The sequence below is a fragment of the Tamandua tetradactyla genome, chromosome 13, assembly GCF_023851605.1.
Source record: "Tamandua tetradactyla isolate mTamTet1 chromosome 13, mTamTet1.pri, whole genome shotgun sequence".
NCBI classification, from domain to species: domain Eukaryota; kingdom Metazoa; phylum Chordata; class Mammalia; order Pilosa; family Myrmecophagidae; genus Tamandua; species Tamandua tetradactyla.
Window position 1 is genome coordinate 54147155 of NC_135339.1, and position 27506 is coordinate 54174660.

General features: G+C 38.8%; 1 protein-coding gene across 3 annotated transcripts in view; it reads right to left on the reverse strand.

Annotated features, from left to right (window-relative positions):
- Positions 1-27506, reverse strand: part of PCGF5 (polycomb group ring finger 5) — a 245976-nt gene that overhangs the window by 216718 nt on the left and 1752 nt on the right. Inside the window, exon 2 of one of the 3 annotated variants that reach the window (XM_077125468.1) lies at positions 26674-26699. The exons of the other annotated variants lie outside the window; for them this stretch is intronic. The gene's annotated coding sequence lies outside the window, so the exon portion shown is untranslated. The remainder of the gene's footprint in view (positions 1-26673; positions 26700-27506) is intronic. 3 annotated transcript variants of the gene reach the window in all.

Here is a 27506-nt window from a genome sequence, read left to right on the forward strand (position 1 = left end):
AAACATTCCAGAAAGAATTAGTACCAACTCTCCTCAAACTCTTCAAAAAAATCGAAGCGGAGGGAAAACTACCTAATTCATTCTATGAAGCCAACATTACCCTCATACCAAAACCAGGCAAAGATATTACAAGAAAAGAAAACTACAGGCCGTTCTCTATAATGAATATAGATGCAAAAATCCTCAATAAAATTGTAGCAAATCGTATCCAACAACACATTAAAAGAATTATTCATCATGACCAAGTAGGATTCATCCCAGGTATGCAAGGATGGTTCAACATAAGAAAATCAATTAATGTAATACACCATATCAACAAATCAAAGCAGAAAAATCACATGATCATCTCAATTGATGCAGAGAAGGCATTTGACAAGATTCAACATCCTTTCCTGTTGAAAACACTTCAAAGGATAGGAATACAAGGGAACTTCCTTAAAATGATAGAGGGAATATATGAAAAACCCGCAGCTAATATCACCCTTAATGGGGAAAAATTGAAAACTTTCCCCCTAAGATCAGGAACAAGACAAGGATGTCCACTATCACCACTATTATTCAACATTGTGTTGGAGGTTCTAGCCAGAGCAATTAGACAAGAAAAAGAAATACAAGGCATCAAAATTGGAAAGGAAGAAGTAAAACTATCACTGTTTGCAGACGATATGATACTATACGTCGAAAACCCGGAAAAAACCACAACAAAACTACTAGAGCTAATAAATGAGTACAGCAAAGTAGCAGGTTACAAGATCAGCATTCAAAAATCAGTAGCATTTCTATACACTAGTAATGAACAAGCTGAGGCGGAAATCAAGAAACGAATCCCATTTACAATTGCAACTAAAAGAATAAACTACCTAGGAATAAATTTAACTAAAGAGACAAAAAACCTATATAAAGAAAACTACAAAAAACTGTTAAAAGAAATCACAGAAGACCTAAATAGATGGAAGGCCATACCATGTTCATGGACTGGAAGACTAAATATAGTTAAGATGTCAATCCTACCTAAATTGATTTACAGATTCAATGCAATACCAATCAAAATCCCAACAACTTATTTTTCAGAATTAGAAAAACCAATAAGCAAATTTATCTGAAAGGGCAGGGTGCCCCGAATTGCTAAAAACATCTTGCGGAAAAAAAATGAAGCTGGAGGTCTCGCGCTGCCTGACTTTAAGGCATATTATGAAGCCACAGTGGTCAAAACAGCATGGTATTGGCATAAAGATAGATATATCGACCAATGGAATCGAATAGAGTGCTCAGATATAGACCCTCTCATCTATGGACATTTGATCTTTGATAAGGCAGTCAAGCCAACTCACCTGGGACAGAACAGTCTCTTCAATAAATGGTGCCTAGAGAACTGGATATCCATATGCAAAAGAATGAAAGAAGACCCATATCTCACACCCTATACAAAAGTTAACTCAAAATGGATCAAAGATCTAAACATTAGGTCTAAGACCATAAAACAGTTAGAGGAAAATGTAGGGAGATATCTTATGAAACTTACAATTGGAGGCGGTTTTATGGACCTTAAACCTAAAGCAAGAACACTGAAGAAGGAAATAAATAAATGGGAGCTCCTCAAAATTAAACACTTTTGTGCATCAAAGAACTTCATCAAGAAAGTAGAAAGACAGCCTACACAATGGGAGACAATTTTTGGAAATGACATATCAGATAAAGGTCTAGTATCCAGAATTTATAAAGAGATTGTTCAACTCAACAACAACAAAAAGACAGCCAACCCAATTACAAAATGGGAAAAAGACTTGAACAGACACCTGTCAGAAGAGGAAATACAAATGACCAAAAGGCACATGAAGAGATGCTCAATGTCCCTGGCCATTAGAGAAATGTAAATCAAAACCACAATGAGATATCATCTCACACCCACCAGAATGGCCATTATCAACAAAACAGAAAATGACAAGTGCTGGAGAGGATGCGGAGAAAGAGGCACACTTATCCACTGTTGGTGGGAATGTCAAATGGTGCAACCACTGTGGAAGGCAGTTTGGGAGTTCCTCAAAAAGCTGAATATAGAATTGCCATACGACCCAGCAATACCATTGTTGGGTATCTACTCAAAGGACTTAAGGGCAAAGACACAAACGGACATTTGCACACCAATGTTTACAGCAGCGTTATTTAAAATTGCAAAGAGATGGAAACAGCCAAATTGTCCATCAACAGACGAGTGGCTAAACAAACTGTGGTATATACATACGATGGAATATTATGCAGCTTTAAGACAGGATAAACTTATGAAGCATGTAATAACATGGATGGACCTAGAGAACATTATGCTGAGTGAGTCTAGCCAAAAACTAAAGGACAAATACTGTATGGTCCCACAGATGTGAATTGACATTCGAGAATAAACTTGGAATATGTCATTGGTAACAGAGTCCAGCAGGAGTTAGAAACAGGGTAAGATAATGGGTAATTAGAGCTGAAGGGATACAGACTGTGCAACAGGAGTAGACACAAAAACTCAAAAATGGACAGCACAGTAATACCTAATTGTAAAGTAATCATGTTAAAACACTGAATAAAGCTGCATCTGAGCTATAGGTTTTTTTTTTTTTACTATTATTATTACTTTTATTTTTTTTCTCTATATTAACATTCTATATCTTTTTCTGTTGTGTTGCTAGTTCTTCTAAACCGATGCAAATGTACTAAGAAACCATGATCATGCATCTATGTGATGATGTTAAGAATTACTGATTGCATATGTAGAATGGAATGATTTCTAAAAAAAAAACAAAAATTAAAGTTGCGCTAAAGTTAAAACACTAAAAAAAATAATAATAATAAAATAAAGAAAGAAGAAGGTTGGAAAAGAGGATCTCTGTGGCCTCTTTCAGCTTTAACATCTTATGCTTTCAATGAAATAAGCCAAATTTCAAAATCAACAACCTGACAATAGAGGTAACTTCTCAACTAAAAAAACCACATCAACCTAGAGCCACAGCAGAATTTCACCTGCATTAATGTGAAAGAAGTTGAGGCACCACCCCAATGTCCTCAGAGAAGGCCTTGTTGCTGTAGGTGGGGAAGTGCTGCGAGGTGTCTTCAGGGACGGCCTCAGCTGCAGTGATGCACTTTGTTCCAGTCTCACACTCTTCCCAAGGTGGCCAATATCCAAGAGGGAACATTGGAAGGTAAAGGCCAGGACATTTCACCCAAGTCAAGACGACCCTGAAGGACTATTCTAACTCCAGGGCCTCCTGCGGTGTCAGCCAAGGCTGTCAGTGGGCCTTCATCACACTCAACTTCTCTCTCTGCCCACGCCTGCTTTCCACCCACCACTGGAAGGGTACTTCCTAGTAAACATCCTGCACATTAAATGCTGCCTCAGGGAACCCAACCGGTGACAATTACATTATGTCACAAAGATCCCACACTACCGAACCTTGACTGTAGGCCAATAGAAGGAGGGTATGCCCTGAGTCTGGGAAGTGATAGCCACAAGCAAAAAAGAGCTAAATTTTTAATAAAATGGGAATGTGGTATATACAAATCAGATATGTATGAGATGCAGCTTCAGTTTCTGAACAAAAACAAGAAATACATAAAAGGTCAGCACAGTCAGTGAAACCGAAAGCTGGGAACACAGATGAGGCCATTACAGAAGATGATGAAAGAGAAATATCTCAGAGAGAAGGAAAACAAGAATGGCCTTGCCAGGGAAGGGAAGCAGACTAAACATACCAAACACAACTAGTCAGAAACCATGGGGTTGAAATAAACCATCTGAAAGAGGGCCCTTAATTTCAAGAAACTACATCCAACCCATTAGAGGTCTGACAAGGGCAAATGCCACCCTGAGAATTCCAGCTGATTAAGCTCAGGTTGGATCGATGCCACTAAAGAGACCATGGATATTCCCATGGTACTGCCACAAAGCAGGGCCTTTCTCAATAACACTGAAGGCCAGAGATAAGCTCCTCAACCCACAGGCAGACCCGGATCCTGGAGAGAAAGCCAGTGGAGCTGCTCTCCCAATGGTTGTGCTTAACTGTTAATGCTCGGTCGCCTCTTCTGATGGTCTGTAATTTCCTAAGAGTAGGGACTGCTAGGGCTGGGTAAGGAAGGTGATTGAAATTTTAAATAAAATGATCAGGAAAGTCATCCCTGAGAAAGTGACATGTGAAAAAAGACCAAAAGAGGCAAAGAGGTTAATCTTATGGTTATCTGAAGGAAGAGTAGCTAGGTGGAGAGAAAAGAAAGTGCCATGAGTAGGAGCCATCCTGATGCCCGAGGGACAGCAGGAAGGCCAGTGCAGCTGATAATGAGCAGGGGGAGATGGTCAGGAGGCAAGGGGCAAGACCACTTAGGGCCTTGTGGACCACTGTCAGGACTCTGGCTTCTACATGGAGAAGATGGAAAGTCACGGCACATTTTGGGGTGGAGGAGTGACAAGATCTGACACATATTCTCCTTCTCTGGATGAATTTTTCTCCACAGTACTTTTCACCATCTGAAAATTTATTTATGCTATGTATTTATTGTTTTTCTCATCTTAATGGAAAATAATCTCTGTGAGGGCAGATTTTTTTTTTGTCTGTTATGTTCACTGCTATACATTCCTCCAGAGTCTGACATACAGTAGACACTTAATGAACAATTATTGAATGAATGACTCAAAGAATGAATCATTTGGTGAAGAACCTGGAGAACTCTTTTCTAAATGGCAAAATGAATCCAGACAAAAGGAATGATGTTTCTACTTCCTCAGAAGGTCTGTGCTTAAATCAGTGATATGAGTCCAAATAACAAATACTTATTTATTATCTATTTTAGGAACCTAGCAAAGCCCTTAAACCCAAAGATGTATCTAATGTCTAAAAACTGGATGCCAAGGTTCAGGGCAAACCACAGAGTATCAGCAGTTTGGGAGGTTTCACAGTCACAGAATCCATTCATCAAATACAGTTAGAGCAACAGTGCCTACTGGAAGCTCAATACTGGAAGTTTGTGATGAATAGGATTTCAGAGAGTTGGCCTCTCTAGGTGGTGTCGGCTGGCTATTCTCAAAGCAGTAGGGAACAAGCAAGGGGAAGGAACCAAACTTGTTTCTTTCCCTTCAGGACTGGGCGCCATTTTGAAAATCACTGGCCTAAGTGATTCTCCTGCATGTCCTCGAGGTCCAAAAAAGTTTGAGATTTACTGGTATAAGAAAATGTATTTTTATATACAAAGGTTTCTAACATACCAATAGTTTAGAATTCAAAAAGTTTTTTTTTTTTATCAATTTGAATACCTTTTCATAGTATTTATGTTTCCAGATCAATCCATAAACTCAAAACATAACTAAAATGATTTGTGTTTGTCAAGGGAAAATAAGGAGCAGGAAAAACATCATTGAAATTTAATTGGAAAAAAATGGAATATTTTGATACTGGAGGAATGAGGAAAGAGGGACTGAGGAAGGGGGAACCTGCCCAGTGCCTGACGAAGGAGGAGACAGTAAAGGAACCCAGGGTTTCTGTTCCCCTCAGGAAGCGAGGTTCCCACCCATGCCTCAACGCTTTCAGGCCTTTCACCATTCAATTCAGAAATCCCTGTGTGCTTACACTAGTCATCTACTCTCCGAGTCTCAGCTGCCTCATCTGTAGAAAGGGACCACCTTGCAGACTGCACCTGCCAGGGATTAAATCATATAATTCATATATTAGATATGAGCACAATGCTTGGAACACAGTAAGCCTTCAATGCACGTCAGCAATCATCAAAATATTGCCTGAGGCAGATTATATTTTTCAAAGATGGTGCATGTGCTCTCTCACAATGTGATATTGACTGATACGCCTCCATTGAGAGGTGGAGTCTAAGATCCCTCCTCTTGAATCTCTGCAGGTCTGTGACTACGGCAGAAGTGATTCTATGTGACTACGAAGGCTGTGTCATAGAAGGCCACACAGCTCTCTCCTGGACCTTTCTCTCTTGAGACATGCTCCGTGGGGAACCTGAGCTGTCATGTCCAGTTCTTCTGAACTCTCTACGGTGGAGAGACCCCATACATAGGTCACACAGAGAGGAGCATGTCCAAACCCAGGTGTGCCAGACCAGCCCCAGCCTTTGAGTCTCCCCTGCGGATGCTGAGTAGAACGGAGACAAACTGCCAGTAACTGACTTCCTTGTCGACTTCCTATATAGAAACCATAACATGCTGTTCTTTTGTTTAAAAAAGATTGAAATGGCATACTATAAAAAGAATCTGGAAGCTCTTCAGACTGTAAGGCTGGAGTGCAGGGACTGTGTCTTGACCACCAGTGAATTCCCTATGCCTTAGCAGTTTATCATTTAATAAATGACTTTACTGGATGGGATGAAACCAGAGAGTATGAAAAAGAGGGAATGAAGAAGATAAATTATGAAAACCATTTATTCAACAAATATTGACTTGGCTCCTATCATGTGGTGATGGAGATACTGTCATCAAGCAGCCCTCAGGTAGCTCTCACTTGGGTTGGAGTGGGGGCCGGGGGCTGAGGGCAGAAAATAAACACATAAATACACTGACAGCATTTGACCTATCTGAAAAAAAAAAACAAAAAACAGCGGTGTGAAGTAGGTGTGTGTAGTGTGTCTGTGACTATGGGTGTGGCAGAGGAGGAGGGGTGAGGGTGGGATCTTTTGTTAGGGTAATAAGGGAAGTTTCTCTGAGGGCATAAAATGTCCACTGAAACATACATGATGTGAGCCATGGAAAGATCTAGAAGAACCATGGAATATAATTGTAAATTTAATCAGTGGGATCCACAGCACTGCACATCCTCTTTCAATCATATTCACCTTCAGTATGGCAATGTTACTTAGAAACCCGCTAATCAGGTGCCATCACTTCTATCCATTCCCTTGCATTCTGGTTCACCCTCTTTGAGTAGCCTTTCCTCCATCTCTAACTTTTGTGTACCTCTACGTCTTCCATACACTACAGTGTAACCTCTGAGATTACCTTTACCAGAGTCATAACAGCAAGATCATACGGCATCTGTCCTTTTCTGTCTGCCTTATTTCACTTAGCATTATGTCAAGTTTCATCCACGTTGTCATACGCCTCAGGACATCATTTCATTTTACTGCTGCATAATAGTTCATCGGATGTACATACCATATTTTGTTTCTCCACTCGTCTGTTGATGAGTACTTGGATTGTTTCCATCTTTTGGCAACTTGTGAAGAGTACCACTATTAACATCAGTGTACAAATGTCTGTTCGTGTCACTGCCCTCAGCTCTTCTGGGTAAATACCGAGTATTGGTATTGTCAGGTCATAGGGCAACTCAATATTTAATTTTCTGAGGAATCAACAAACTGCATTTAACTAGACAATTCTAAGGCACATTCTTGGAGGGTCCCCAGTGGAAGAGAGCCCCAGCTGTCCACAGTGGTGACCAGGTTGATGAACAAACCTTGGATTGGCTTTCCCTTCTCTCCTGTTAACTTCCCAGGTTCAGATCCTATTCCTGAGGATTATACCTCAAAATAAACTACTTGCACATAAGCCCCGGTCTCAGGTTGTGCTATTTAGAGGAGCCAGGCTAAGGCAGCCCTTTATTTTGATTTAGAAAGATATAATTTATACTCAATAATTCAAGAACATTAATAACCCTACAAGGCAATTATCTTTTAGGAATCTATGTAGTGATATGAAGATAAGCAAATAAGAAAATACTCTTCTTTCCTTGCATAATTCCCCCTCAGATTGCCCCACATTTCATTTTAATAGTTAGCTGTTTATCTGCTTTTTTTTGAGGGAAGAGATCTTTAATACGAGGAGGCACTCTTCTCAAAGGTGCATGGTGACATTTACTCCCTTAAATTCACGACCACAAACCTCTAATGCTGCAAGGCAATCCTACTATGCGTTCCTACTCTGATAGTTACTTTCACATTTCTTTGCTCCTGTTTGCAGCAAATATTTTTTCAAAAGTATCATCTTACTCTTCATCTTACTTGACCTATCAGCAGCAACTGTCACAAGCGATATTCCCTCTTCCTGGCTGTTTTTTCTTCACTTTCCTTCCAGGATATCACCCTCTATGTTTTCTTCCTACCTCCTTGGATGCTCAGTCTTAGAGTGCTTGGATGGCTCCTTCTTTCTCCCTTCCCTCTTGATGCTCAGCACCAACTGCTCATTCCGAGGTCCTCTTCTCTTCTCTATCTTACTCATTCTTTTGGTGATCTGACTCAGTCCCATGGTTTTAAATACTATTTGTATGCTATCAGCATCCAGACCTTTCTCTCCTGAATGCCAACTTTTATGTCCAACTGTGTACTCTGTGTGTAAGTTTTCTATTGCTGCTGCAATCACCACGAACTTAGTGGCTTAAAACAATCCAAATTTATTATCTTAAAGTTCCATAGTTTAGAAATCCAACACAAGAGTCCTTGGGTTAAAACCAACATGTTGGTAGGGCTGCGTTCCTTTCTGGAGGCTCTAGGGAGAATGCATTCCCTTTCCTTATCCTTCTAGAGGCTATCCACATTCCTTACCTTGTGGTCCCAGGTCTCCATCCTGGAAGCCAGCAATTTTGCATCTCTCCAAGACAGTAGTCACATCTCCCCCGATCAGGAAAGGTTCTCCACTTTTAAGGGCTCATGTGACTTGGTAAGGCCCACTGGGATAATGTGGATAATCTCCTGAGTCAAGGTCCTTAATCTTAATCACCTGCAAAATCCATCCTGCCACCTAAGGCGAGCTTCACAGCTTCAGCGGTTTAGGGAACAGACATGTTTGAGGCGCATGATTCTTTCTACCACACTTTATATCTTCACTCGGATGTCTAACAGCATCCCAAACTCAGTAAATCCAAACTGATCTCCAGTTCTCCCCTCAGCCCAGACTTCCTCCACTTGCAGGTCGATGGCAACTCTATCTTTCCAACTGTTCAGTTCCAAAATCATGGAATCATTTTTGACTCTTCTATCTTCCACATTCACATCTAATTCACAAAGAAAATGGCTTTTCCTTCACAATGTATCTAGAATCTGACCACTTCTCACCATCATCACTACCCCCTCCATGGTTCAAGCCACCACCACTCTCCACCAGGATTCCTGTCATCGCGTCCCAACTGGCCTCCAGGCCCCTTCTCTTCTACCCTACAGTCTATTTGCAGAGAAGTCAGCATGATCCTTTTAAAAATTTAAGTCAAATAATATTGCTTCTCTGGTCAAAATCCTGCAATAACTACCCAACTTACCTAGAATAAAAGCCATATCCTTTTACAGCCTCCACCTTCCACCTCAGCAGCCTTTCTGATTTCACTTCCTACTACTCATTCACTTGTCTCTCTACCCCAACCACACCGACCACCTCACCGCCCCTAATACGCAAAGCATGCATCACCTCAGGACTCACTCGGCTCTCACTGTTCCCTCCCCCTGGAACACTCCTCTGATATCAGCTTGGATAACTCCTTCATCTCTTCCTGTATTCTACTGCTGCTATAACAAGTTACCACCACCTTAGCTGCTTAAAACACGACCCATTTATTATCTCATGGTTCTATAGGTTAGAAATCTGGGTGCAGTGTATGCTCAACTGGGTTCTCTGCTTTGAGCCTCACAAAGCCAAAATCAGGGTGTCAGCAGGGCTTATGTTCCTTTCTGGAGTCTCTGGGGATGAATCTGCTTTCAAGCTCATTCAGGTTGTTGGCCAAATTCAGTTTCTTGTGGTTATAGGACTGAGGCCCTCACTTCCCTAATGGTTGTTAGTTGGAGGTTGATGTTTGCTCCTTGAGGGGGCCATTATTTCTTCTTATGCTTTCCATCCGGTCCCCCTTCCAGTACTGGCAGCTCAAGTCCCTCTTACACTTAGAATCTCTCTGACATCCCCTTCCACCACATCTCTCTGATCTGAGGGTATAACTTCTCTGCTTCGAAGGGCTCACTGATTAAAGTGGGCCATGATAATCTCTGCTTTTTTTTTAAGTCTCTGCAAAGTCTTAATTACAGCTGCAAAGTCTCTGTTACCATGTAACAAACTATTCACAGGATGCAGACACTATGACATGGGCATCTCTGGGGGCTATCCTGCCTACCACACCTCCTTCCCTGACCGTTCTATTTTTACTGCAACCTGCCCAACTCTCCACGTCCCACCAGCTTTGAATCTCCTTTCCCTGCTCCCTTTTCTCACTTTTCCATAGCTCCTACCACCTATAACAAACTATATAATAAATATCTATTGCGTTTTTTTTGCATATTGTCTGTCTTGCCCTGCTAGAATATAAGGGGAAGTATCTTTGTTTTGTTCACTGATATCCCAAAAACTACCTAGCAGGCACTCAATAATATTTTTTGAATGAATAAGTGAGCTTATTTTAGAACATTCTCTAATCCCATTTGTAGAGATTGTTTTTAACTGTTTCACTTTGAAAACACTAATTAGATAAAAGATTCTTTGCTGATTATTGAAAGAAGGGTAAATATTAAAAAATTACTCCATTAACATTGTTCCATAGATGAGGTCAATAGTATAAAAACCAGTTTAGTTCTTATTAAAACAGACTCTTAGTAATGCTTGCTGAAAAAATTGTTTTTTTTTATTTCTATAGAAATAAAAACACATTGTTTTTAGGCTATCATCCAGGTGTATAAGAAAAACAAATTGAGTTGTTGCATTAATCTGGTCTCAAAGCATATAGAAAAATAAAGTGACTGTGGTTGACACAGATGCTTTCAAAATATATCTACGAATACTGTGGGGTGGAAAAATGAACCATACTGGCTTAAGGAAGTACCATGACAAGTGATGAAACTAGGTCAAGTTTAAGGCTACTGACTGCCATCAGCCACTTTAAGACTAGAAAAGATGGCAATGCTTTTAAGAATAAAGGAGGGAGAATTTTGGAACCAAAATAGAAAACAAATTTAGGAACCAAAATAGAAAACAGATTTAAACTTTACAGAGAAAGAAACTGAGGCTCAGAGTGGTTAAGCAACTTGTCTAATCTCACACAGCTAGGCAATAATGTGATGCTTTGGATATACATCATTACAGAGTAAAAATTTCTGTTATTTATTTTAGGCATTCAAAATATTCATTTAATGAGCCAGTATTCTTCTTCAAAAGGTTGGCTCCAGCAAGAGCTCTCACAAACAGGAAAACTATCACCCTTGTATACTTGGACCAATAGGTCAAACATCTCATTTCAGTTGAAGGACTCCAGACAAAGGATAGCTACCCAGGAGCATGATTACAGATGTTACAACCTCAGAGTGGTACTGCGAGGGTCCCTTAGGATGGAGCTATACTGAGGACAGTCTTATGATGCAACATTTCAAGAAATCAAAGGGCTTAAAAGGTAAATGTAATCATGTCTGACTGGATAACATATATGCTAACAGAGAAAAATAACTGTCCACCTAAGGATGTCGACAAAATCTATAAATGCACATAGTTTAACCAGATATATACTTATTGCCAAAAGAGTGGCAAAAATGTAGGAAAGCATATTTTTAGGGAAAAATAAATAAGATGTATTTTGAATGGAGTTCTCGCATAAACACAAAAGACAGCAAGAACTGATGTGAAATCATTTCTAAATTTACCAAATCAACACCTTCTGCTTTTTGAATACCTACAAGAGGAATGCAAAACAGCACAATAATTCAGATCTATATTTAAAACAAGAGGCAAGAGCTCATTTGTTTGGTATTTCTTAAGATAATCTTTCATTCACTTTTGAATACTCAGCACTCAGGAAAAAGAAATCAAGAAATTGGTTTATTAAGAAAATATACATAGAGTGACTTACTCAATGAGAGAACATCAATGTTATGCAGAAAGAGAAAATAAGTCTATTTTTGGAGTCACCAATCAACTTTCCTCACCATGGTTACAGGCTGTGTTTCATAACTTTGCAGAATCACAGATGATTCAAAGTGACCTTGGTAATAATTTAGACCAAATCTCATATTTTATACACGGGGAACTAAAACTTAGAGAGGTGAGGCAGACTGTCTGACACCACAGCCATTCAGTGACATATCGTGACCAGAACGCAAGTCTCCTCATTTCTAAGGAATAATGTGAACTCATTACCTCACAAAAAAAAAGGGATACCTTCATTTTTATCTGGGTTTTATCCATTTATAAACTATATAAAATTTCAGAAGTAAAATTTCTATCTCTTTCCATGTAATTGGGGAAAATCTTTCCTAAACTAATTTTTATACTCAGAACTTCAATACAATGGGAAAATATAGGTGTGTTCAATACTGGCTCATGTGTTTATTAACCATTTCCTACCACTCAAGAAGGTACATTTGACAGGGAAAAGATAAACCATGGTACATTGTCCAGGCCTCCAAGAAGTTTGGTATCCCAGATATTAGTAATTTTTTTAACTAAGCTGAAATACACATAACATGAAATTAACCATTTTAAAAGGAACAATTTCATGGCACAAATGTTGTGCTACCACCTTCTCTATCTAGTTCCAAAACATTCTGCTTACCCCAAAAAGAAACCCCATCCCCATTACGCACTTGCTTCCCACTCTCCTCTGCCCTCAGCTCCTGACAACCAATCTGTGTTCTGTCTTTATAGACTGACCTCTTCTAGATATTTAATATAAATGGACTCATATACAATACATGACTTTTTATGTCCGGTTTCTTTTATGTAGCATAATGTTTTAGAGGTTTACCATATTGTGTCATGTAGCAAATACTTCACTCCTTTTATAGCAGAATCAGTATTTAGTATTTATGTAAATGCTTCGAATTTTTAAACATTGCTCTATTTTCTTACCATATATATAATACATATGTATATACATGGGCATACATATATATACAAATATGTGTACATTTGACAGAATCTTATTAATTTTGGTATTTGGTAAGGGTAGATCAGATTAAAAATTAAAGTAGTACTATTTTTTCATGTTATATATTACTAACTGGGATTCATTTTTAAAATGACCCTCAACCCGGCAAATGTACTTTCTCAATGCTTTATGAAAGATCTTTTTCTGTCCGTTCAGCACATATATGTACCAGCGCTGTGTTCTGGACTGGGATTTTAAAAGACTGAATGTCTGCACTCACTGAGTTCATGGTCTAGTAGTAGAGACAGGTGTACGAACAGATACTTGCCGTGCTGTAATAAGTGCAATAATAGCAGCTGGATAATGGAACAATGGAGACAGAACGGAGGGACATGGTTGAATACCATGGAGGTGCAAGGACCATGTCTGGAATGTTTCAGAGAGGAGAAAACAATCAATCTGGGTTTCAAAGGAAAAGAAGGATTCTACCTTGCAGAGAAGATAGGGAAATGGGGTTTCAGATGGAGGAAAAGCAGTGACGAGAAGTGGAATGGCTTATTCAGGCAACCGGCAGACAGCGAGACTCTACAACAACACCTGTACTCATGCAGCAGTATGCTACCTGACCACACTTTAAATCAATAATCACCCACTGTGGTAGTTTAAGGCTGTTTATATAACCCAGAAAAAGGCCACGTTCTTTTAATTCATTCCAGTGAGTGCAGACCTACTGTGGGTGGGACCTTTTGATTAGGTTATTTCAAGTGAGATGCAATATACCCCATTCGAAGTGGGGCTTAATTCCATACTGGAGTTCTATATAAGAGGACAAAGGACAACAGGAAAACTCCAGAGAGCTCAGAGATAAATACCCAGAAAAGTTCAGAAAGAAGAAGCCACAGACAGAAAAGCCAGAAGTTGAGGCACCGAAACCTGGAAGAGAAGGACCAGCAGACACCACTATGTGCCTTCCCATGTGACAGATGAGACCCGTCTTCAGAGAAGGTATTGTCCTGCTGATGCCTTGAGATGGGACAGTTTCATGGCCTATGAACAGTAAATTCTAAGTTAACAAATCCCCCTTGTAAAAGCCAACCCCTTTTCTGGTATATTGCATTCCAGTAGCTCTAGCAAACCAAAGCACCCACCTTCTTTAAGACGCTAAGTCACTTACCTTAGGACAAGTTCTAAAAGTAAATGGATAGAAAATGTTCAAAAATTTTCTAAATACTTATCAAAGGAAAAATATAAAACCAAGAATTCTGGCCATGCAGAAACTCTGCAAGTATATACATTTATAGGTAAATATAAGCATACAGTAAGAAGAATATTTATAAAATTCTCTGAAAAAAAACCCATAAAGTACCAAAGTTGTGTTTATAACGTTGAAAAAAAGATTACTTCCATGATCTCTTTCTGAAAGGATATAGGAAACAGAAGGATCCTCCGAATAGACATACCAACTTTGCATTTGTTTACCGCTTCAAATATTAGTGACATCTGGGTTCTTTATAAAAAGACTATATATTTCTTCTTTTTCAGCCTGCTTCCCCTGTTAGGCACCCTCACTTCATTTCCAGAAACCTAGCAATCCAAGAGGATCCTTTCTCCCTAGAGTGTACCCATAAAGTAGTTGTAGTCACATCATAAAGGCTACATAAGGGGATTCTCAGATTACTACCAACTCCACACATGAAAATCTTTGACTGAGTCACTGCAAAAAATGTGCAGAGCTTGTAATAGTTGGTTTTTCTCAACCCTATTTGCTCACTAGTGTCACTTGGGATATATGTGTGTGTATGTGTATATCTACACATGCCAGGGCCCCAATTAAAGTCAAAATCACTGGAGATAGGGCCTGGATACCATACATATTTTTTAAGCTCCCAGATGATTCTAATTAGCAGTCAGGGTGGAGAAGCACTAGCCAGAACTCTGCTTTTCTGAGTGTGTTCTGCAGACCAGCAGAATGTGAGAAATGCAGATTCTCAGGTCCAGCCTGAGACAGACTGAATCAGCATCTGCCTTGCAAGGCCATCCCCAATGATTTGTGTACACACTAATGTATGAAAGGTTATAGGTGGCCTATAAGAGTCCCTGCACCAAGTAGGCAAGTTCTAAATATAATTTGTGATGAATCAATCCCTCACCTTAAAGATCATACTCTGGTCCAACTGTATGAACGTATATAAATGTAAACTGATCCCCCAGAAATCATTCAGGATAGTTCTCTAAATACAGTATGGAATGCTAGAGGTAAGTCTTATGACTTTATGGGGCAGTAGACTGGTCTGATATGAAACAGTTACAAGGAAATTACACCTGATTCATGTGAGATTCATGAATCTTTTGAATCCACATAGAGAGGACAATGGAACTGAGGAAAGGCACAAAGGAAACTTTAAATTTGTTTATAACTATTGATTTTTAAAAAAATCTGAAGTTAGCAAGATGTTTTTTAAAGAAGCCTTTCCCAGGAGCCTAAAATACTGATTTCATTCATACAACAAACATTTCTTCTTTTCAGTATACAAACTCTATTTAGACCAAAGTCCAATACAACAAGAACTCTAAGCTTGGGATATGATATAGTTCTTCTAGCCCCTCATCTCTTGTTTGTTAATCACCTTTCCAAGAATTCCCTCGTAGAAAACTGGTGAGCTGTGAAAAGTGCTAGTGATTCTAGGTACAAACTGGAAATGCTGCTGTAGGTCAATGTCTGGTGTACCACACAGCCGGGATATCAGAGGCCAAAAACAAAAAACTTGAAGGTAATGTGAGAGTACAGCTGATTTAGCCCCAAGAGGCAACAGTGAAGGTAAAGAAATAAAAAAATGTTATTAAGTTCAAATTTACTTGAATTCTAAAATTACTCCATTGGAAATTCAAGATGAGGTAATTAATTTAAATAGTTTTTGCAAAATGAAAGGAAACAAACATTGTCTCTCTCTACAGTCATTTTCATTATTCACAGGTCATTCGAATGTTCTCTCTCATGACTTTCCCTTTCTTTCCTTCTATTTTTGTTACTGGAAATAGACCATATTAGTTCAGATCTGAGAGCTAGAGAGGATCCAACTTAAATCAGAAGCAATGAGTGAGGACAGGATGGGAAGCATACAAGAACATTTAGAAGGCAGAAGCAAAGACGCTTTAAGTACTTGACCAGGGAATTTAGCCCTAGCTGCACATAAGAAGCACCTAGATATCTCTTAGAAAACAAAACAAAACAAAACAAAAGAACCCTGATTCTCTGGGACATGCCTAAAGCGAAATAAATCAGAAAGGGGGGCAGGGACATTCAAATATTTTTAAAAGCCCCCAGGTGATCCTGAGAGAGAGTTCTAGAATTACGGCTGTGAGAAAGGACTCAAACTTCAGTAGAATGTTTCTTAACTTTATATATATATATAATATATATAAATATTTCCCCCTCCATGGGCAGGCACCGGGAATTGAACCCGGGTCTCCAGCATGGCAGGCGAGAACACTGCCTGCTGAGCCATGGGGGTCCACCCTATATATAAATATATTTTAAAGCTCTGGATAAATGTAAATCAATTTCCAATCCACTTACTATCATCACATTATTTTTTCTTACTATTATTTTTATCAAAGTGAACCATGCACACTATTTTAAAACTCAAATAGTACTACTGGGTTTAAAATGAAATATAGCAGTACAATTCACCTTTCCACTCATTTCCAAATTTACTTCCCAGAGGCAACAACTACTTTTAAATACATCCGATATTTCATGCTATTTTCTTAAGCAATATGTATATATTGATATTACTTGGTTTATTTAGACATTATTTTAGTAATTAATATAACTATTGATGTTCCATTATGTACCAGCTTTTCTTCTTTCATTCTCCTAATATAGTTATATAAATGTCAGCATTTTTCCCAGTCTTCCTTTCAGTTTAGTTTGATCAGGGGTAATATTTAATCTTTAGGTTCTAGCACAGTTGAACCAGCTGGTTGTCCAGGCCCGCGGGACGATCAACCAAGGCTCCAACTCCTGTGAGAGAAGAATGAAATGGGACAAAGAGACGCGAAGAACGGCAGCAAGACAAATATTTTGATCAAGCTGCAAAAGTTTATTGAAAAGGCTAGGTATATATATACTCTAGGAGAGGGGGTAGCTAGTAGGAATAGGTGACGATCTCTGATTGGGTGAATAAGGACAAAGGGATGACTTGGGATTGGTGACTGCTGTTGCTAGGGTGGAGGGCAGATGTACGGTTAGTACTTTTGGCGCGAACTTTAGGCGCGAACTACTATTACTTCCGTGAAGAAGGCTGATTATAGTTAAGGCTGTTCTTTGTTTCAGCCCTGGCGGCCATGTTGCATGTTTCTGGCATCCCTGAGAGTGGATTTTATACATGCTACCTTAATTGTCCCCAACAGCTGGTGTCAAAGTAATTCTACAGTAGGTAAATAGCTCCTGCCCAAGTGCCTCCCAGTCCCTCCCCAGAATCCAGCAAGCAAAGGGTTAACATCGGGAGCTTCCTGCCCTGAACAGGTTGCTGTTCTGATTGGTCAGTGACTAAGTGACCAATTATTGAATGTTCTGAATATCACCCCAAGGCTTGGACAAGATTAAATTCTTGCCATTAGAATTTAAGTGTCAGGGATTGAAAACTTGAGTCTTAAAATTTTGCTCCTCTCTGTTCCTTCTCATGTCCTAGAACACAGAGATGCTGTGACCATGTTTGGACCGTGGAAATTATGGCAATACCTTTGCAAATGGCAGACAACAACACGGAAGGAATCCAGGTCCTGAATGACTGCTGGAACAGAGACCTCAAGCCACCTAAATGCTGAACTTGAGCTGTCACATGTGATAAAAGCAAACTTCTGTGTTCTTTAAGTTACAGTAAATGTGGGTCTTTATTATAGCAGCTCAGTCTTAGCTTTAATGAGTGATTTACATTATTATGACCCGGTAAATACTATCTGTGGTGTCAATTTTACCATTTCTTTACTTGTACAGCTTTTAATTTTTCTGGAGTTTCTCATTGCCTTGTTTTTCACTTAACAGGTTTTCTGAATCAATAATTCATCCCAACAGGAACTAGAAAGCCCCTCTTAAGACTATTTTATATTTGGTCAAATATATCAGATCATCCATCAGTTTGTTTTCCACCTTGAAAATGCTTCCTGAAGTTATCCTTACTCCTACCCTGATGTGAACTGGCTTCTCTCTAGGTCGAATGCGCAAGCATTTTGAAATTTCTCTTCACTGTCATCTTAAAACTTCCTTTTGTCTTTCCCCTGTGTTTGACACTCTGTTTCCAGAATACCGTTCTTTCTTGGTTTAGTCCACATTTCATAAAACATATCATCCAGTAGATTCCTATAAAATGGTACATAAAGCTTTCATGCTCCCAACACACCACAATATCTTTATTCTATCATTCATTTGATAGTTTGGTTGTGTCTGAAATTCTAGATTGAAATTAATTTCGCTCAGAGTTATGAAGGAATGAATCCATTGTCCTTCAGATTCCAGTGTTGCTGTTAAGGAATCTGGTGCAATTCCAGTTCCCATTTTGTATGGTACTTGACTCTTTTGTTTGTTTTCTTTTTGTTTCGTCTACTATTTTACAATGTGCGGGGTTTTTGTTTTTGTTTTTTACATAGATTCCATTAGCTACTTCTAATGTAACTTAATCTAGAAATTTAACCCAGAAATCTCTGTCCTCCAGTTCTGGGAAATTACTTGTATTACCTCCTTGGTTACATCCTCTCCTCCAATTTTCTCTGTAGTCTCCTTCATAATAATACTTCTTATTAGTATGATATTAAAATATATAATATATATATAAAGATGATGCTGAACTGATCTTTATTTCTTCTCTTCTATTTTCTGTCTTCTTGCTTTTTATTTCTATTCTTGGGAGATATTATCTTCATCTTCTGATCCTTCATTAAATTTTGGTTTTTGTCATCTCATTTTTAATTTCCAAGATCTAGTTCTTATTATCTGAGCATTACTTTTTCATAGTCCCTATTCCTAATTATGGGTGCCCTTCTCATCTTTTTACATATTAATTACAGGTGGGCTGACTTTGATCACTTTCATTTCCTTCTTCTTGCATATCTATTTCCTCTATGATTCTTTTAATTTCTTATTTGGTCTTATTTCTGCATTTTGCTATTGTTGTTGAAGGTTTTTTTTTTAATGTCTCATACTCATTATTTGTCATTTAGAACAAGACATTAAAAAACTGACTATAAGTTCCATATTCATTGTGGGGTAGAGTTGTTTGACTAGTAGGTGTACTGAAAGAACGGGTTTAACTCAGTTTTTTCATTGCAGTATCATATGCCAGTATCTGTAGGTCTTTTCTCTAGGGCTGCTCATTTTACCCAGAGAGGAGCCCTCTAACATCCTGCCTGTACTGGCAATCACCTGGCTATTCGAGCATTAGGGTGGGAGTCTTACTGTGGAGTACACAGAATTGTATTCAAGTCTTCCATTTCCAGATGGGCATTTCAGCCTTACTCTCTTTTGTCCAGTATCCCTAAATTCAGAACCTCTAATTTACTTTATTTTCTTCAGAGAATTAACTTCCAGTTTTCTGCAAGAGGTTCATTGTGCTAAGTGTGGTAGGGAACTGGAATTGAGGGTCTAGTTCATTTACAAACTTTCAACTAATCTCTTATTCTCGGCTCTATTCCCCACTCCCTCATTCCGAAACCTCTAATTCCAGAGACTTTCTGAGATTCTGGAGGAGAAATTGTCTGTTCCTTCCAAGCATCTGGACCCAATCCCTTTAAAATCACATTGGTTTCAACTTTCTCCACTGTAAGTCAGTTGTCACAGGTCTCCTTGCTTTCAACCATCCACAAATTTGTGGGCATTTCTCATCTGTTGTTGCCATTCTCATGTTTACTATCACTACCTGAGGGATTGAGAAAGTAAATACATAGGTTTAATCTACCAAAATTTGACCTGAAGTCCCATTAACTAAATCTTACAACTTTAGAAACTTTCCCAACAGATGAAGCTTTCTTTATAAAATTTTTTGCACTTAGAGCCAATCTGTTTTTATTACACACCTGATTAGCTAAGATAGTTTCCCAATCCTCTTAATGTTTATTATCATTTTCTTTTTAATCATGAAAAAAACCTGATTCAAACAAATCCTTTCCAGAATACCAAGAGAGACATTAATTTATTGACTCATTAATTCAGTCTTAAAAGATGGTAGGATTTAGAACACTATTTTATAATTAAACAAAGAAAATACAGCTTTTTTTCATGCAATAAAGCTGTTTTACTGAACTCTTTCTGTCACTTCATATCTAGCCTATGGTGCTGTGAGATGAAAGGTATTTACCTTGACAACTGTCAAGCATTTTCCAAATAGAACTTTGGCTACTTCATAAAGCCATCATTAATACTAGAGTCATGGTGGTTCTGCTTCTAAGGAAAGGCAAAGGAGCAATGATCAGAATTTAAAAAATAACCAAACATGAGGACTTTGCTCACATTCAAAGGATCACAATCTTTTTACCCTGAAGACTTTACTCTTTAAGACCAAAAACCCAGTACCCACCTAAATACTAAAGTCATAGTTACAGAAATAAGAAATTAATTACAAGAATAACTACAGAGTAAAATACCAAGATTACACTTTTAATCTAATTCCACTCCAAATGGGCATATATTTTGGACCTGCCAACACTTATAATTGCCTCCTGTTAATCCTCATGACTTCCCCTGAAAAGTATCTAACTGAAGAAAAAAAAAATGCCCATGGGGATAAAAAATCAAATTATCCTATTCCTTTAACTGGGTTGTAGTTATATGGATGTTCACTTTATAATAATCCACCGCACTGTACATTTACATTTCAAAACTTCTCGGTGTTAACATTTTATGATAAAAATTTTAAGTTAAGAAAGAGAAATAGATTAAATAACTATATTTGTAATCAATCACACTGTGTTAATTTCACCTGACCAGAATTACTACGCATCTGACATGGATAAAGGTAGAAATTATGATTTGCCTTAAAGGCCAATATCAGTGTCCCATCAAATGTCAATGGTTGTTCTTATTGTCTTATGCAAAAACACTTTATTAAAAAAATAAAACTTTCTTACATTTCAGTTTACCTTGCATCCCATATGGTAATAATAATACCTTACATTTGTATAACAGTATTTATATGCAAATTGCTTTCATATCTAAAACCCAGGTGTCGGGTCAAATATTTTCTCCCATATTACAGATGAGAAACTTAATAGTTACTTAGCAATTATTATTTTGTAAGGTTACACAAGTAGCAAAACAATCAGAACTAAATCCAAGTGCCAGAGTCTAACTAAGGGTTCCCTAAATATTTTTTGAGGAGAAAGAACTTTTCACTTTTCCATAGCTCTGATTTCAAAAAACAGGATCTCAAAGCTGGTATCTGCCATATCACCTGTGAGTTTCCTGAGCTTCTCAGTGGGAAAGGCAGGATCCACTCAGTATGGCATGGCTAACTAAGGACCTATGGTTAAATTTTTCTTCACCATTTATTCATTTCTAGTTGACACAATTCACTTGCTGCCAAAGAGGTCCATTTAACTCAGATGCAAACTGGAAAGCTATGAATAGGTGACAACCTGATGTTCAGAGGGAATGCCTCCTTCCTACTTCCAAAGTCTCCAAAGATGGGATGTTCCCTATCCACTCCTGGCCATTTGTTCTACATTCCATCCTTCACCATCTCCTGGTTGGTGGGTGATAGCCATGGATCTGTTTCTTGGTTCTCAAATAGATGGAGGATTTCTACCAAAGATCTTGAGTATAAGAAATATGTCCTTTCTCTATACTTGGACTGTGAAGACCAGGCACCTGGGTATTTCTACTTTGCAGTCTCAAACTCTCCCTCCAGAAAGGTTGTTCCAAAGTCTAGACTGAGGTGTAGGGGTGCACAGGTCCATGCTGGGCTCCACACCAAGCTAGGTTTTCCAATTTGGCCTTCATCTGTAATGGAGCTAATATTTTGCTTCTCCACCTCCTGATAATCTGTTTTTAATTGATGGGGAAGGAGGGTGCTTTTTATTGGTTTTCCTCAAAGATGCCAACACTGGCCTTTCCAAGTTTGTGGTCAGAGCATATGGACTCTATTTCATGCTGTCTTCTGTGGCTATCTATACCTACATACACTACTGTTCCTAAAACAGTGGGCAAGCTGCATGGTAAGGAAGCTTTCTAAGATTTTGCTCAGTGGATACTCTGATTACCTCTCTTGGGGTAAAATACCAAACTGAGGGCAAATATTTTAAAGACAAAATATTGAAATGCAATTTAGGAACCCTGAGTTATTTCTATGGTCAGCTCTTACCACTTTATCTGTGATCTTGAGCAAGTATCAATCTTTCTAGAAAGTCTTTAAAAGACTTTAGCTCCTTCATCATTTAATGAAGGTACCACTTCTTTATGGTAGGGGTATTTTCCATTTCTATGAACTAAAAGCTCAAAGAGGCTTTAATAAGTGTATTCCATAATTTTTAAAACAGGCATTGATATATAACCATTTGCCAATTTGGCCTCATAGTTGCTTAAAATCAATGACCTAATTTTTGCTTGTACCACTTCACCACACTCAAGCTCAGCCACACTTTGAATTCTCATCAATACTCAGAAACGATCCCTCCATAATGATAAAATACTGATAGGTCCTCAACCTCTTCACCACTCCTCCCTAGAATCCCTTCTCCCCAATTCCATTTCTCCTTTTCCTTCATTCTTGCTGAACCAGCCATTACACATTCCAATCTCACATGTCCTGCTCATTCTCCCAGCCCATCAACACTCTATAGTTTCACTTGCCTTCCCACTCAACTGAGGATCCATATGGAGTTGGCAGTTTCAGTGATATTCACACCATTTCCACTTCCAACTTTCTGAGTACTGCTGGAGAAAGTCATGAACACAGGGATGATTTGTTCTACCATAAAGTGAAGGCCTTCTAGCAATCTGACAACACCTCATTGCCTTGGGCTCCCTGTTGGCTAAGATACAAATCTTTTCCATTCCCCCCACTCTTTTCCACCTCCCAACTTTACCTCTCACTCCCAACTTACTTTTAGCAATCAACTGGCCACCTTTGTTTTGTTCAACTGAAGAGAACAAACTCATTTCAAATGCAAACACTTTTCCCCTCAGTTTCCAACTTTCCTCTCTAAACCTCAGAATTTCTCTTTGCTTTCATCTACTTGCTTCCTTCCATCACATCTGTTCTTCTATGGATAACTACTTCACCTGTGTCTTGAGCAGTGTGATAATTAGGTTCAGGTATCAAGTTGGTCAGGTGATAGTGCCGAGGTCTGTTGCTGAGGACTTGAACCATTTGCACATGAAATTCATCTATGACTGATTACATCTACGACTGGCTAAGGAGAGTGCCTTCTGCAATGAGTGGAGCTTAAAAGAAGAGGTCAGAAGAAAGAAAAACAGCCCAGCCAGCCCAGCCCACCCAGCCCAATTCAGCTCAGAGCTGGCTCAGACCAAAAAGTTTGGAAATGCAGAAAGGAACTGCCCAGGGGAAAGCTGTCTGAACCCAGAAGCCTGGAGAGAAGTCCAGCAGACTCCATGTGACAGATGAAAGCTACCTGCCTTTCCTCTGAAGAACTGAAGATTTTTAACCTTTATAAAAGCCAGTCTATTTCTGGTGTATAGCATTCCCGCAGCATTAGCAAACCAAAAAAATCAGGGTGATGAAATAATTTGTTATCCAAAAAGGGACATTTTTTAAAAGACAGAAACAGGTATCATCTGTAATTAAACTGAATAACATGTGAACTGGGAGTGTTCAATCCAGATGCGTAGCTACTGTACCTTGCTCTATCCCTCCTATTTGAGGAAGGGCATGAATTACCTTTCCACTCCCTCCACTCATCTTTAGTCCTCTCCTCTCCATTTATGGTCATTCTGCCCACAAACATTCTCTGGCCTTCTTTCTTGTGAGTTTGTTTTTAAGAAAGTTTCATTAGCATTCTCATCACCTCAAGTTTTTGTCCTACCATAGTTCACAGTTGTTTGCTCTCTCCATTTCCTTCCCGTTCAATTTCTCAGGTGCCTAGCTGACTTCAGTCCCCTCTGCCCAACTGACCCTGAGTCTCAAAGCCTATTGACAATGACCTCATTGGCAAGTTTAATGAACTAGTCTTCAATCTCAACCACTCTGCCTCCTCAAAATTATCCTTCCTCATCGTTCCATCCCATCTTGTCTTTGTTCTCCCTGTTTCTTTCTTCTCAGCAACCTCTCTCTCCTTCTGTCTCCCTGCAAACCCACATGTATTTACTTTGCTAAGACTGCTCTAGCATTTTATTCACACTCACATTCTGAGCCATTCCCACAGCTTCACCATCCCCCCTCCAAAAGGATGCCCCCAAATCTTTCTCTAACACTATTTTTAATGGCTTCCATCCATCTGGATGGCCCATAGGCACAAAAAAGTTAACTTATCCAAATCTAAATTTATAATCACCTCCACTAATTAAATTAACAGTTATCAATTACACACTACACACAGATGCTTTACTAGTGGCCCTTCCTGACCCTCCCATTTTAATTCCTGTTATCATCATCCTGAATCACTCAGTTGACATCTGACTTCCCCCTAAATTCCCACATGCAATTAGCTATCAAGGTCTGTTATAGCTTTTGCAGTGTCTCACCAAGCCCACCTGGCCCCATCCTAATTTAGGCTCTCACTGCTTCTTTTCTGGAGTCTATGCTAGTAGTTGGTCCTAACTGGGGCAACCCCTGGTTCTACTGATGCAGATTAACTTTCTTAAAGCATAGCTTTGATCATATCATTCTTCTGCTGAAAATATCTTTGATGGCTTCCTACTGCCTACTAAACAAATCCCAGGCTTCTTAGCTTGGGGTTCAAAATGCTTCACAATATGGCCCTAACCTTTCCATCAGCTTCTCTCCCACTATCCTACCTCCAGCCTAAGCAGTTCTCTCAATTCCTGGATATACTCACTTAGTCCCTCCTTCAGGCCTCAATATAGACTGGTCCCCCACATCTGCCAGTTGATGTCCTACCAATTCTTTAAGGCCTCTCTCAAAACTCGACAGTTAAGTCAGCCCCAATTTTTTATTCTAACAGTAGCATCTTCCTTCCCTGGATTCAATATAGCAGTTTTCTTGATGCCATACTAACAGTTTTACAATGTAATATAGCCTTCGTTAACTGTCTTATTCTCCCTAGATTTTTAAGCCTCTCAATGGAAGGATGTCTACATCTGATTAATCTATATAGTCCACCTCCTAGTAAGCTGAATGAGAGGCCTAAGTATTGACCTTAACTCTGTATCCATCCCATAGAATACAAAATAATGAAGATGTACTTAATATCATGAAAGTGAACAGAATAAAATTCTTGGGAAGGCCAAGAAACTAACCATTTTTCAGATCTTCTTATTAGAATCTTTAATTATTTCATTTAAACTAAAATAGCAAAAGATGTGCATCCTTTATTGGTTCCCAAGACTTTAGATTTGGACAAGACCTTAGATATAGTTTAATTTCTCTTCCCTCATCCAAATTACCAATTTTTCAGCTGAGAATACTGAAGCCTTGAGAGACTGAGCTGTCCATAGTCAACTGAATCCATAGTAATAATTACAGCAGTTGTGATTTATTGAGGGCTTAACGTACACCATGCACTCCATATACGTTATCCCAGCCTCATAACAATCCTTCAAACCAAGTGGTATTACCCATGTTTTAGAGATGAGGAAACTAGTGTCCCAAATAATTAAATAACATGTTGCAGAGAATCCTACTTCTTGGGAGTAGAGCTGAGTCTCAGCCTCAGTTCTGTCTGGATGCACGGCCAGGCTTATCTACTGGACATTTGTGGTAGAGGCAAGATCTACCAGATATCCTGACTCCCACAGTTTCTTCAGTGGATAATTACACTGAGTAAGCAAGCATGCACACCTGTAAGTTTTATCCATTTTATTTGAAAATTTGGAAGCATAAACATTAAATAGACCATTGTTGTTGTATTACTAAAAAAGGTTATATACACACACATATATATACTATATACATTATAATACACACACACACAGATGATACATTTGTCTAGTCAAGTTCAACAAGTATTTGTTGAGTCCCTAAATGTCCAAGCACATGAGAGGGTATAATGCTGACTACAACATGATTTTATTGGCTGAGAGTTCACAAGCAAGAGGCAGCCCAAGGACTAATATGTAGAAACCATTCCTTCCATGCCTATGAGAGCTCTTACTAATTCAGGGACTTCTAACAACTTGAGCCCCAGCAGTGGGAGTTAGTATACCCGGTTCTAATCCTGGGTCTGGTCTTGGGGAAGTCATCTTACTGTACCTTATTGTCTTCAGTACAGGGATTAATAAAAAGGCATGAACTGTGCCAAGCAATGTCAAGGTGCCCTTTCATTCTAAAATTTTATCATCTCTTAGCTTACTCTTGAGATTACATTTCTGAAAGTGTTCATAGCTACTAACATGGAAAGGAAACTGCTTGATGCCCAGTTTTCTTTAGCAGTGAATTCACGATTACTGAGAACTGAAAATATTGCTACAAGAGTGAAGCTGACTATTTATAATAGAATAATATCAAGTTCATCTTCTCAAGGGGTGATATTAAACACTCCATATATCAGTGACTTATAACTTCAATTCTTTACAATTAAATAATTTAAGAGCTCAAGTACATTTTTTTTTTTGCATGGGCAGGTACCAGGAATCGAACCCAGATCTCCGGCATGGCAGGCAAGAACTCTGCCTGCTGAACCACCGCGGCCCACCCATCTTAAGTACAATTTTAAATAACTCCTCTTATCTACTCACCTGTGAAGTTAAGTTATGGACACCGACTGCAACAAAACAAATCAGAGATTTAGTAAATTTTGCCAGAGATGTAAATCTTGCATTCATTTAGTTATATTACTACTTCATATTAAGAACTACCTACCTACTATGAGCTTTCCCAGATTGCAATCAAATTTGTACAGGGGGTGGGGTGGGAAGAACATAGAAATACCAATATTTCAAATATGAGTGGAAACACAGAACACTGTGGGAATTAAACTTTGCTGATTCCATTTCAAATATTCTGCATTTTTCAACTAGAACAGTCAGTATTTTTCCCCATGTGCTGATTTATACAGCAACACACTTTTTCTTGACAAGGTTCCACATACCTTATCATCCTTCATACAAAGCATCTTAGGGATATGATGCTCAAACCTTTCTTGTACTTATATAAGTTAGCAGCAAAGAGGAGAAAATGAATCAGTCGAAAGAAAATTAGAACTGCACAGCTTTGGTACCTTGCCAACAAAAGGCACTGAATTTGAACCGTCATAGTTAGTTCTACCAAAAAATCTGGAAAAAGCACTATTCATTCACTAGTCAACAAATACTGAGTGCCTCATATATGCCAGGCACTGTTTTAGGTGGATTATAGCTAGGGTTATAGCAATGAACAAAACAGACAAAAATCCCACCTGGTGGAGCCTATATTCTAAGGAGAAGAGCCAGGACACAAACAATACCTAATCAAAATAATTTCAGATAGCAAATGATATGAAGAAAATTAAATAGAACAACGGGGTGATTCCTAGGGGGACCAGGAGGAGAGCTACTCAAGGCGATCAAAAGGGCCTGAATGAATAGTTACC